Raw genomic sequence first — 14171 nt, forward strand, 5'->3', positions numbered from 1 at the left:
TTGGTGTTTGATTTAGAAAAAGAAGACTTTGCAGAGATACCATTTAACTGATATAAGTTGCAGAGCCTTTTAATACACTTCTGCTGTGGGTCTAAAGTCAAAAGGTAGCTCTAAAAAATGCTGTGTCCAGAATGTTAAAGTATTCTTTATACCTGGACACTTAAGAAATACAGAGCTTTACAACTGAAAATAAAGGAAGAATGTTAAGGAAGGGCATATTTCACATTTAGCATAAGTCATTCTTTCTGTAAAATATAACCATAATTTGGAAATGTTATTTCTTTTTCTGTGAGAACTGAAAAACTTCTCTAGGTATAGTACGAATTAATATCAACAAGTTAATATGTAGATAGAGCATAGTTGCCAAATAATTAAAACAACCATGGATGATTCTTTCTCTTCTGATTCTTCTATTTTTACATGTCATGTTGATTTTCCATCTTTAATTATTCTTGCTAGTGATTGTGTTTCCTGTGGTTCTGGTTCTGCCTCAGCCAAATGTTCCACAATTTAGTTTGAATGCACGGAGAAAGTCTAAATAAAAAATTACATTAAAAAAAATAATTGGAACAAAAGAAATCCTTCCAAATGCGGTGTCAGACTGAATTATGAAGTATTATTTTTCTATTTGCTATGGATTTGGTGACTTTTGTGTTGTGTAACATGCTTATATTTTTTTTTAAACACTTAGGAGTTCATCAGACGTTTTTGTTATGTGGTTGCTGAAGCATTATCCTGGGACAATAGTAATGATGGATGAATGAACGTACTTCAGGTAAGAAATCAGATGTATGTCATTTGGGATGGCTGTTCATTAACCTTCCTCACATTGTTTTGGTTCAGCTCTAATAGTAGGAGTCTTTAATGTTACAGCACTAAAATTCACTGATTATTAAACATAAATCTCTTGTCTACATGAATGTTTACATATGTCTCTCTATAAATCAGTGTCGGCAAATTTTTTGTTTTTCTCCTAAATTTAGTAACTCTGATAAGAGATGATGTTGCTGCTATTATAGTCCTTGCCCTTGCTACTGTATAAAAACATTTCCTGAAGAATTTTATTTCACATTAGCAGTTACAAATGTAGGTCTGAATATAAGGATAATTTCAGCATTTCTTGAGTGGTTTAAGTAACTTAACTTGTTCTTTAAGGCTGTGCCAATTCAGGATCTAGTTGTGAAGGTGTCAATACCTGTGGAAGTTAACCCAAGATTGTTAAAGCCTGCATGAAGGCAAGCAAAAGTTGGTCTTGGTTCACAAACTTCCTGAGAAAACATGGACAAATTCTTTAGTTTCAGTATCAGTGGAAAGTAAGTGCTCACACACCAATATCCTTCTATCTCTGGTAGAGAAGATAGCATGTCCAGAGTACTTTTTTTGCACAACTCTCATATGCCTAGGGCTACACTGAGCTTTCTGTGCACTTGAGGATCACCATGTTGTGCTGGTATTGTAGAGCAGCCAGTGCTCTGAAGTGAAGGTAGTTACTGCTGAATGCACACTGCAGTTAAAGCCAAAGACTTGGGCTTATATATAAGTGGTGTCTTAGTACACATGCGGGCTTTAGTACCTCTGGGCTTCCAATTGCCCTCTTCTTTTCTTCCTTTTTAAGAGCATTGTGAAGATGAATATGGTGAAGACTGCATTGTGTTCAGGTTGGAGCCAGATGTTTAGTATAGGTAGAGTGTTAAAGGTGTGTCTTAAGGCAAGGACACAAAATATACAAAGGAATGACCCTGGAGTTACTTTATTCTCCAACTTGCAGGACGTAAGAGCATAAACATAGCAAACACATCAAAATGTCAGTATCTGTCAGATCAAGAACTGTGTTAAACCTAGAGTTTTAGGGAAGGCATAGTACCCTCCTGTCCCAGGGAGTGACTGATAGCTTATGCCAAGAGAGGAGAGTGGAGTATGCTGTTGCTTCCCAGATCAGCCTCTCATGGTCCACATGTTAAGGATATCTGAGTCAGTGGTGGCTTCTGTGTTGAGTAGCCTTGGCTATGCTTTCCCTTTCTGTGAATTTGTAAGGTTATGTTTTGAACCTAGGTGAATTTTTAGGCTCTGCAACTTCATACTGTTCAGGATTCCCAAGCTGAATGCTGTGAGGGAGAGAGCAAGTAGTTCCTGAAGTTAGTTTTGAACCTCCTACTTGCTAATTTCATTTTACCTGGGGACTAAGTTGACATCCCAGGAGAATCAGGAGTTGAACTGAGCCTTTTCTGCTCTGGTGGAGTGGTAGGAAAGGATGACCTTTATGTTCTGTACCTCCTTGAATTAGAGAAAGCAATAGAGAAGATGATATGTCATTTAAGCTGTAAGGCAGTCATCCTGGCCATTTTTTTCCTGAAAGAATTAGAGATTGTGTGGAAGAAACCATCATAAATTTAAAATATCCTGGGGACACACACTCAGCAACATATTAAAATATAGAACCATTAATCAGAACTGAACTATATTTTTTCTTGTTGCTTTTCTTTCACACACTTCAAACATTGCTTTTGAGTTCACAGAAACTTTAGGTGGAGTAAAAACTAAAGAGGAATTGCTCAATGATGCTTTTGCTGCAAAATCATTGCACTGAGGACCTGATTGTACATATTCCAGCTGATGTGTCAAGGCTATGGAATAAAGTGTGAATTGCATAAATCTACCTGACTTGCTTAGATGGAGTCACAGAAATACACTATGCAATATATATGATGTTAACTATTGTGGTAGGGTTGCAGAACTGGAAAAGGCTATGGCTTTGCTGAAGGTGAGCCTCTTTGAAAAGGTAAAATTTTATACTTTGAATGTGCTAACTACAGAATGCAGAGTACTACATTTTCAAGAATAAAGACTTTAAAATTTTGTAGAAGCAAGCAATAAAAAACAAGCTCTTAGCTAAAATTTTAGATTATGATTCTCCTTGGCAGACAATACTTGGGAGACAGAATTTATACAGCTGGATAGACGCTCGGTTTATTTTTTCTCTTGATTTTTGTTTTTGCTAAAAACAGTAGAGATCTTGGACTTAATAGCTGTTTCTGATTACAGAACCAACTATCCCATCTGCCTTCATTTTCCCTTCTGCATCTATATGCCTTATGAAGTACAAGGCAAGTTGTATGTAGCATATCGTTGAAGGCTATTTCAGTTGAAGGTGACTCCACTGTGCACATTCTTATGACTCATGGAAGAGCATGTAAAGGACTGCCAAGCCAGCTTTCTCACTTAGAGGAAACCTTGTTCCTCACGTCCCCAGGAAATGGGCAAAGGTTTTCCCCCAAATCCCTTCTGGGTGGGCTGATGGAGACTGAACTCGTGGTACAATATGAGCAGCTATTTAATGGAGAACCAAAAGAAGGAACCTCAAATGAAAAAGCTTTGTGATACTAGAACTGTGGATGAAGTGTTTGCTCACTGTTTTAAGACTTCAAATTGGGGTTGTGGTGGGGAGAAGGGCAAATCTGCTGCTTTGCTTGCCTGTACAGGAAGGAGTGGCTGAGAAAAATGTGTTGAGAGAGTTTGGTAATGGAGAAAGTGAGTTGGACAATTTGATTAGGCTAAAGAGAATAAGGTTTATCCACTGATCATGTGGATGCATGTGAATATGTGGAGGTGGACTGTTTCTTGCCAGAGACTTTTATAAAATTGTAAAAACAGAGCAGTTTTGTTTTTTTTTTTTTTTCTGTAGCAGGATATAGCTAGATTGTAAACTTTGGCAGGACTCTTAACATCTGAATGCTTCTTGAAACTCTGACAATGTTTTTGTAAAACTAATTCTGGAACTGGAATAAATGAGACAGTTTTCTATTTTCTCCCTCCTGTTAATTAAATGAAACAGTAAGTTTTATATTTTGTCCAGAAAGGGGTCAAAACAAATGAGGAATTGAGAGTGGAGGAGCCAAAGAGGCATAAGTAATGAGCCAATTTCTCAAACTGGCAATGACATACCAAGAGTTTGGAAAAAGTATGCTTGCAAGCTTCCTTTATTATTATAACCTCTTGAACAGAATAATCCAGTCCAAACAGCTATAAACGCTTTCCAATAGAGAAGTTTATGACCTAGTTTCTGACTGAAACACAGTATCACAGTGTGTGGAAAGAACTTAAATGAAGATGGTGGCAGTGCCTCTAGCACATTGTATTAGACACTTGGTGTATGGCCCTTTGCAAATACTTGTTAATTGGAGTCAAGTGGAATGAATTTGAAACATTGGAGTGTGGTGTGTTTTGGTTTTTTTTTTGTTCATTTTGTTTGTTTTGGTTTGGTTTTGGGTTTTGTTTGGTTTTTTTGTTTTGTTTTGGTTTTGTTTTGTTTTGTTTTTTCAGGAGGTGTAGATACTTAAATGCCTGAGTTGGCATGTAGAATTTTCATAGAATGTCTGAATTTTTTCACAGAGGACTGTTCGGAAAAATGTTCATTTTAGGGTTATTTCAATGGGAGTTCAGCAATTATAGAATGCCTTTTTAGAACCTGTGTTTAGAGCAGTGAAAAAAAAAAGGGTGCATTTAGTCTGTTCACAATCATAAATCTGTTCTGGAGAGACAGGGATAACTTTGATTAGGCTTCATTCTGTTCATTGCCCTCCTGTGAGGAGAAGGGTAAGGAGTTGTGGGGAATGTGCTAGGATGAGGTGGGAACAAAAATGTTGAACTTGTGATTTGAGTATCCATTTCTCTTGAACTGAAGAAACACAGCCTGGCAGGAGGCATCAGAACAGGCCACATTTCAATTAGCTGCTATGGTGAGAGGCCGGCAGACAGGGCACTTCTGTGCTGGGGGGCGAAACAACGAATAAGTAAACTAGATGAGCTGTTACAAGTTAGGGGATTTTGGTTTATCTCCTTTTTATTGCTCTTCCTGTGACTCACTGATGTCATCAAAGGCAAAGGAGCTGTGCTGATCTCCATCAGCTGCAGCTGTGGCCAACACCAACCATCCCTTTCTTCTGCTTTTTTGAGGACGTTCAGAGTGATTTTGAAATCACATATCATTAATGTCAAGAAGAATTTCTGAGTGCTGTTGAGTTTCTGGGTGTTGGTTAGCATAGAAAGAACTATAGTTAAAATTCTTGCAGTGTTTCAATTATAATTCCTTCATTGTTTCAGTTGCTTATAACTTCCTGAAATGCTCTTGTCTCAAGTTGAAATTTTCCAGACTTGATCTTGGCCTGAGAGTGACCTTTTTTCCCTATTCTTCTTTGTTTCTTTTTTCTCTGTGGTATTAAGTGAATATAGCTTGGGTGTTTCATTTATAATGAGAAGAAAGTAGTAGAAAAATACATTACAGCTATTACTTTAAAACACAGACATCATGAATAACTCAAGCAGTGCAGCTGCTAAAGAAATGGTGGTGAAAATCATCAAAAGTACTTCTTGAATCTTACCAGCATCTGTGAGAGAGGGCACTCAGAGGTCTTAAACTTTCCATCATGCACATGTATTACATAATTATCATGCAGTTATTTTGGCTGATTGGTGATCAGCTGAATGAAGCAGTAGTCTTTGGTGAAAGAGTGAATCTGTTTTTTGGTGTTTGCCATGACCCTGGTGAGACAGGACTTGAAATTCAGGCAAGTGCTGTGCTGGGATGTGCAACAGGAGCCCTGTGGGGCACAACTCCTGTCTCACAGTTCAGGCTGAAAATGCTGAAGTTTTCAGAAACTCTTCTCCCACGAAAGCTATTTCTTAACAAAAATTTTAAATAAACTTTTGACTAACTCTTCTCAAGCTGTAGGCTATAGTAGTTTAAACTAGGACTCAAATGTCTTAGGGGATGGAATTTAAGCATGGGGTGGAAATGGTAAAAATAAATTGTCAAGTGCTTTCTTTTAAATTAATGCTGATATTATGTCTGTTTATTAATTTATGTAAAGACTACTGATTGTGGTGGTGATGTTGCTAAACAAAAAACTATGGGGTTTGACTTCTTGACTTGTAATATGCGTTTCAAGAAAAAAAAGGTCATGTGCTTGCCTGTTGGCTTGTGTACAGGCTCGCTTAAAGACTGTGGTTTCTGCCAAGGACAATCACTGTGAGTGTTTCTATAAAAAAATATAAGAAATTTTCATTTCTAGAGTTGGCTTCTCTTGGTCTCTTCTGTTCCATGGGAAATATCAATTCACATGCATTCATGAATCATCTTTGTTTCTGAATGGTTGTGTCTTTCCAGTGATACAGACAAGTGCCTGACTCTGAAAACTGCAGGGCAGCAGCAGAGAGAGGGTGAGAACAGAACTGCCAGCAGATCTTGGCAGAGGTTCCCATTGTGCTCTCCAGCTCTGTAACATACGTTTTAAGTGAATTCCCTAACTCTGAACCTCCTGTGTAATAGCACAACTCTCTGATCTTGTAGAGGACTGTAGAAACTTTCTCTGTTGCCTGTCACAAACTTACGTTGATCACCTGCATAATTGTCCCTTGCAGGAGCTCAGGAATGATGTTCTGACACTGCTTTAGGAGCACTACCAGCTGCTAGGTAAAAGTAGGGTGCCTATGGAATAAGCCCAGCTTTTCATGTTGCTGCAGAATACTTATTTCTTGTTGGAGAATAGTACTATACACATGGTTTTCTTAAGATTTAAGGATCTCAGGATTTAAGGTTTGGTCAATAAGTACAACAATTTCATCACAACCGCTTTCACCTCTAAAAATTAATCAAAATGTATCTGCTGCAACACAGAGTGATACAACTTAAAGTTGCATTGATCTGTCATAAAAAGCAGAGTCCAATAAAGTTTCTAACTTTAAAGGAAACAGCTCTGTGTTGCCAGTTTGTCTTCAAAACAGGAGAAATTGATTTCTTTAAATCAGCAACCAGATTTTGGTTCAACTTGCTGTTCTTTTGATGAAAAACTTGTCAAGTGTGCCATCTTTCTGACCTGTCACGGAGTGAGTCACAAACTACCTAAGTATGTAAAGGACATCTGTCTAAAAAATTTGGGGGCTTGTTTTCTGGGAAAACCTTGAATTCTGAATTTTTTCAGGCCTCTTGATATTTGGTAAATTATTAAAGTGGAATTACTTGGAAGAGATACTGTAATAAACTTCAGATTCACCAACTTTTCCTTAAAGCTGGCCTTGCTGGTTCTAATGACGATAATCAATTCATGCTTTGTTATTGGCAGCAGGTAGTGAACCACTGCAAATGTTGTGGGTAAATGACAGTCAATGTGCAAGAAGTTTTAGGTGAAATGAAATAATAAAAACTTCCTTGAAAATTACAAACTTCTGTTTCTTGTCATGATTTCCTTGTCGTTTCAGTCTGTTTAAGTTTGCTCTCTTCCATGCTGTCTTTGGGCTTATACTTTCAGTTACATTTTTAAATGTCGAACTTTTGAAGGACAAGCATCTATTTCTACCACAGATATTAAAATGAAAACTCACTTATTGGCACATACAAAAATTTGGGGGTTTTGACCTTTTTGGCTCAGCGTGTCTGAACTCTACACTTGGATGGATGAGTACTTTCAGGGTTACAGCTAGGTGTTGGTTTTTTAGCCAGCTGTAGGATATTTAGGGTGGATTTCTAATAGGAGCATGGAACTAATTTTATCACTTTGACTTTCTCTTCAGTGGTTTCTGCATTGGTTTTTCCCTTGTAACCTACACTTTAATTCTAGGTATAAGTATTCTGCTAGTCAGAATGGGCTCTGGTGTTCGAAACTTTAGTAACAAAAGTGTTTCTGTCTTGGGGTATTTAAAAACTGATCTTTAACCTGTTGAATCAAGTTAAATGGAGAGCGATAGCCTTAACTCACTTTTTTTTTTTAATTTCAGCTAATTTATTATTAAAGACTCTATGGTGATGAGTGCTTTGGAAAAATTCAGTTTAACTTCTGAAAAGCCAATTTAGTAATCATCCTTGCTTTGTCACTTCCCCAGCCCCCATGTACCTCCTCTTATATACATGCTCTATAAGTTAATGAAAGACCCACTATAGGCAGAGAAAGCTCCCTGAGGGAGCTGAAGCAACTCCCCAACTCCCACACAGTAAATTCATGACTTGCTGAACACTGCTGCTGGTCTGCTGAAGGAGGGATCAGAATTGCACTTTTTTTTTTTTTTTTTTTTTTTTGTGTGCCTGGCTAATTGTGTGAATGCATCCCATGTGCCTGACCTCCCTCCTCCACCTTCCCAGGGCCCTCAAAAGTAACCATAATCCTCATGCCTCCTGTTTCCTTGCCAGAAAAACACATCAGCTCTTAGCTTGGAAAACATCCTGCTTTGCAGATGTGCTGTGTTCCAGGGAGGATGGCCCTCTCCTGGCTGTGAGCTCCTCAGATCAGCAGCATGACAGCATCTCTTCTCAGCCCTCTTGGAAATGATTAATTCTGGTTATGTTGCTGCTCTGTGTATACAGTCAGAGCAGTCTCTTTTCTTATTTCAGGGATCACTGTAGAAAGGTCATGTTGCAGATCATATATCGTTGGGTTTGGACATTCGATACATATGGTGACTCAAAGGTTTATTTTATAGACAACTGAAAGTTGACTTGGAAGTTTAAACTTGTTGGAGGATGCTCGCAATTCAAAGGTGTTTTTTTTAAAATAATTTTTTTGGGAGTCACAATTAGTGTGTAGACCTCTTGCAGGGAGAGGTTAAGCTGAAGTGGAAATACTTGTATTTTGCAAGCTATCGAAGAGGATAGTGGCTTATTGGTCTGTTGTGGGAGAGACAGGGGTATGTACCCTTATGTAACACTGTCTGGAGCAGACTGACTGGAAAAGCTGATCCTCTGCTGTGTGACCCAGCACTCGCAAGTGCTGCATTTGGCTGAGGAAGTGTTCAGTGTCTCTGTAAAAAGTAACAATCTGTCTGTGACTGTAAACTGTAAAAGGCAGCATGAGATTTTCTGGTCAGGAATTCTTCAGGCACAGTCACCAGTGAGGTGGGAGACCTAAGGAGACTGGCAGTCTGGAGACCAAGAAGTAGAAATTTAGGCAGGATCAAAACAGGACTGATCAGGAATATTGTCTTGTCAGCAGTCTCACATTACTGTCATCCAGTGTTGCATGCTTGATTCCCTCTGTCACCCACCCTAGACAGCCTTGCTTTACTTTCCCAGGGCAGAAGTATCGGCGTTAGAGATTTCTGTGTGCAATTGAATCTCTCTGGTTGGACCACCCTTGGGCAGGCAGACTACAGTCAGTCGGATCTATGTTGGTGGCAGCGCAGCTTCTCTGCCATCTGTAGGTTCAGATATGCTTGAGATTAGGCCTGTTTCAAGCTGTCTCTTTCATGGCTATACCCTTTGTCTGATCCCAAACATTAAGAGATTAGGTTTCTTGAAATATCAGCAATTGCTGTCCTCCCTGGCTTGAGCAAACCACTTAGCCCACAGATGTGGGAAGGCTTGAATAGGTTTTCAGCATGAAAGAAATGTTGAGTTCCCAAGATGTATAATTTATACAGAGGAATAGTTTTTCACCTGCAGAGTGTTGGTAAATGCTGCTTTTTGTACTGTGGTCAAGGGTGTGCACTGATAAGCTGGTGGAAAAAGGATTTTGCAGTGAAGGTAGGTGTTTATTCTGTGGAATGAATACAATAAAAATAGACATCAGACATGGAGAGTGCTGACTTCTCAGAGCTTTCCAAATGCACACTGGTTTAAAACTTTCATCTTATTTAGTTTGGGGACTATGTTGCAGGTTTTGAATGTCGAATATTTCAAAATAGAGCCTTTGTCATAAGGAAATGTTGAGTACATAGCACCCCAAGACCTATTAAAAATCCACAAATGGCAGGCAAAGCAGAGAGTTTTTGATTCTCATGCGGTACTTTCTGAGGAAGAGTGTGAAAATAAGCAAAAATGAGGTTTTGATGCTTTGGCAATCTATGATTTGGTCAAAGCTTTGAAAAAGGAGTACAAAACATAGCACACATGCTCTTTTTTGTTCAGAGGGGACCACTACCCAGCTTCATTGCTTTGTAATGGTAAACACTGAATTTCAGTACATATTAACACTGCTACCATAAAGAAAAAAGACCATGCTCCAGGCCCTGTATCTGAAACCAGTTCCAGGGTTTGAGGGCATGGGTCCTTCCTTCAGTGCTGATCTCCTGGTGTGGGGCTGGGTACTCCCTTGGTTTTATGCTCTGAGCCAAGACTTAGACCTAGGTGTGTCTTAATCTCTACAGCAGGACTGTAGAGATTTTCATGGTAAAGCTTAGTGTGGGTTGAACATGTGTGACTTGTTTATTAGGGAAAAGTCTGGTAATTTCAGACGTGCTTTGTCTAGCTTTCACATTCCAGTTCACTCTCTGATTTCCCTGTTTAGTGAGTTCTTACTGAAAAATTCCCCTAACATGGCATAAAATGTTGTCTTTTTTAGTAGACACTGTTCATAACTGTAATATCTACTCTGAGTACAGTGATGCAGTCTTCTGTTTATTCATAGAATCACAGAATATTGGTAGAATGGACATGAACATTTTATACATATAAGTTGTCTAGTTAACATGCAAGGCATATTTTCCTCTTAGAAAAATATTTTTGTTGAAGTTCTACTTTTTCAATCCACAGTCGTGTAACAAACAGTTCTGTTGATTTCTCTGTGATGAGTTCAAATTTTTACATATACAACAGAGAACAGATTCTGACCTGTAGCTATGCAAAAGGTATACATTTTGTTCTTATTTTAAATATCTCAAACTTTCAGAAATTGCTATTTTAAATCCACTTCATTTTTTTTTAATCTGCAAATCCTTCCACGTGATTTACTTTAAGTTTTAAGACAGCTGTGATTGCCTTCTCCTGCTTGCAGCTGTTCCCATTTTCTTGAAATTTAGACTTATTGAAGCAGCTGGTCTAGACATCGTTGGTTTAATTCAAGAGGAACTTGCTCAGTAATCTGTCAGTGTTAACCATAGACAATGTGTAAGTACACACATAGCTATAGTATCTGATACACACATTTAGAGGTGACTTCATCGTGTGGTTTGCTCTACAAAGCCAAGAAGGAGAAGGCTGTTTTTGCAGGAAGATCTCACCAAATGCAATTACCTAAAACTCCAATTCCACTAACAGCTTGTAGCTGGCTGCCTGGGGAGGTAACTCAGCAGTTAAGCCAAGCAAAGCAAGGACTGAATTGCAGCAGTTTACATTTTTGTGCACTTGAAATTCCCCATGTTTAACTTTACAAGTGGACTGGAAACCTTAAACTTGCACTAGAAGGGATGATCTCCAAACCTTGTTGTCTGACATGGATTCTTGAACTTAAGGAATAGCTTTTATTAAGTCCCTGAAATTCAACCCGTACATTAGGAGCCTGGGATTCCCTGGGGATGCTGGTACAGGGCAATGTTGTATGAACTGGATTCTTGGCTGGAATGCCTTTTGTGTATTTTCACAGGAGGGATGGGGATGCAAGGAATCTAACTCCAAACAAGTCAGTCTTCTTGAGAAGAAAAATGTTTATTGAAGTTGGCTTTAATATAGGTGCCATGGCAGGAGAAGTGCAGTGATATTTAAGAATAACATTGAGCGTGGTGCTGTGTAGCTTCTCTTACATCTGTAAGGTTGCTCTCGATGTGCTGTGCATTGCTGCAGCCCAAGGTCAGATGGGGGTCATGGTGTGTGCATGTATGTCTACAAACTGTCTTTGCTGCTATATAGTAGAAGCATCTGTGAGCTGTGAGCTTTGCCATTATCACATAATGATTTGAAATACCACTAGGCTTAAAAAAAGCACACACTTTCTCATAGCATCATCTGTTCAAGTGTGTAATGGATATTCTTAACTGCAACAGGAAAGCATATACAGTAATTAAAACACAGAGCAGAAAAATTAGCCAAATTTGGCACAAATGCCTGAGAAAGTGTCTGCTTTAGCTGTAGATATAAATGAAGCAATAGCCAAAATTACTTTCAAAGGCTTTAATTACATCTGTTTTAATTTAGCATGTAAAATGCAGGATATTATTTTTAATATAAATTTAATTCATGGTTAATCTGCAGATTGCAATATCCTTCCAGTAGAAATGATGTACTTGGAGTAGAATAACTGAAAACTTTCCTTTCGAGCTGTTTGGTTAGTCTGTTGCAGGGTGTGCTGTGCAGAACCACATGTTCTCTGTATATGTGCAGCTGCTGCTGGTGGATCATTTAAGAAAAAAACCCCAACACTCTTGATTTTAATGTAAGTGCATTATTATACAATAAGCTGTTCATAGTGTAGATATGTAAACCAGTCATCAAAATGTAATGTTTTTGTCCGTAGTGTTTTTTTTCTGAAGCGCACGCAGTGGGCATGGAATGTAGTCCTTCTCAATCTATTCTAGACCTTACTGCTTGTAAACAAGAAAAATTACGTGCTTGAAGATAGCCGGTGTTTTTTCACTAATTATGCTATTCCAAATGAGAAAGGGTCCTTGCGTGTGCATGCATGGTTAGTTCACATATTCTGTACTGTCCAATGGCTGATGGTGTCATGTGCCAGTAAAGAGCAAGCTCAAAATGCTCCTGATGAGAGAGTGCAGGTTCCAGGTGAGCGACTGGCAGTCGCTCATAGAAAGGACTTTAGGAGTGATATTTGAAAAATTAGGGCTGCCGTGTAAATTAGCAGGCTCAAACTGTCTAGATAAAAGGATTTGGGAAGATTATCTGAATGAATTTCAAAGACAACTGGTCACTGTATTGAATCAGTTGTGAAACAAATAGTGAGTTGGGCAAGAGAAGCCGGAAGAAAAGGTCATCTGTTGTCCTCTGTCTCAAACACGCGGAGGAAGGGCAATCAGACATCAAACTCAGTGAGCCTCTGTTTTAGTCTGCACGTAAATGCATACACCAATGAATAAAGTAATAGATTTCAAAATATAAACTGTGCATATCTGAATAAAAGAAACATGAATGAGAAACTGTATCTGGGTAATAGAGTCATGGGTCTCAAATAGTTTAGTTACATAAATGTGGAAGTTGGGCCAGATAAATCGGAAAGCCCTATTTTGTCAAAATTACTCGATTGATAGAAGGAGGAAACTGAGGTTCATGAAGTGTAACTTGGTTTTAGGAGACTAACATGTATTTTCTTGTGAAATCTCACTTGAAACATCATTTTAATTGAATAGTTTGTGAAAGTTGGCACGCTGGCTGAAATTGAAAACTGGCAAAAGTAAAAAGAAGAAAATCCTCTCAAACCCAGAAACAGATGGCAACAACAATATACGAGGTTAGGGAATGATATCAAGTGGTCACTGTAATGATTTTCTCATCTTATTTTAATATATTTTAATGTAGGGATGCATAGTGGCCAACTCTGACATCTCTTCCACTTCACTGTATTTTCCTTGCACAAGGATAGTCAGCTCTTCACAAACAGCTTATCCTCTTGCTGTGAGCAGGATCTGAGACTATCCGGTGTTGCGTTTTGTCAGAGGAGTGGCTGCACCACTGGTTTCAGGATCCTCTCTCTGAAGAGGGTTTGGTCCATTTTGTGTGTGGGCAATGCTCCTGACAGGAGAACCACATTTTAAATGTCTTCTGCAAAACTTTGCTCAATCAGTGACATGGTGCCAGAAGTCTTCATTGTAAGAACTCTCCTCCACGAATAACAGGCTCTGTAAAGCTGAGTTTCTCATTTAATTACTTCATATATTTGCCAAACTAGCTGTTTAAGTACGTAACAAACTCTCTCCAAAATACCAGGATACTTCTGGTAAAGTCCTAAGCATGTGGCAGTGCTGCCCCTTGATGCTTCTTTTGTCTCATGATGTATCTGTTAGAGTAGGAACAAAGTGACAAGGATGAATTGGTTTGACTTGCACCCTCTCAGTATTTTACTAGTTGCAGGTAACATCAGTGTGATAGCAGGCAATCATTGCTGTGCTGGGTCTTCCGAAACATTAGTCAAAATGCAGTCATGTTGCCAGTAGATACCATCTACTACAGTGGCCTAAACTTGGCTTTTTTCACTGTTGTCTGCCTGAATGTAAGTGACAGCAAACTTTTCTCCTGTGGTCCACAAAGCAAAGAGGACACTGCTCTGAAAAACAGAGAAGGTTCAGTGGGTTTTCAGGTAGTTCTTTCCCTTGTTTTCTGAAGACGCTTGCTCCCACTGATTTACTTTACTTTGTTTGTTTAATTATGAAACCAAGGAAATACTGGATGCATGCTGCAATTTTTCTATTGTATCTTGGGAACTTTGGGTTCATTTTTATTAGATGATGAAGATCTAGAAATC

The 14171-nt window shown here is 38.7% G+C and overlaps 1 long non-coding RNA gene across 1 annotated transcript in view; it reads left to right on the forward strand.

Annotated features, from left to right (window-relative positions):
• Positions 1-14171, forward strand: part of LOC135419449 (uncharacterized) — a 264674-nt gene that overhangs the window by 80375 nt on the left and 170128 nt on the right. The window contains exon 3 of the long non-coding RNA XR_010432997.1: positions 692-775. This is a non-coding gene — a long non-coding RNA (uncharacterized LOC135419449). The remainder of the gene's footprint in view (positions 1-691; positions 776-14171) is intronic.

Source organism: Pseudopipra pipra, chromosome 1 (genome assembly GCF_036250125.1).
Source record: "Pseudopipra pipra isolate bDixPip1 chromosome 1, bDixPip1.hap1, whole genome shotgun sequence".
NCBI lineage: Eukaryota > Metazoa > Chordata > Aves > Passeriformes > Pipridae > Pseudopipra > Pseudopipra pipra.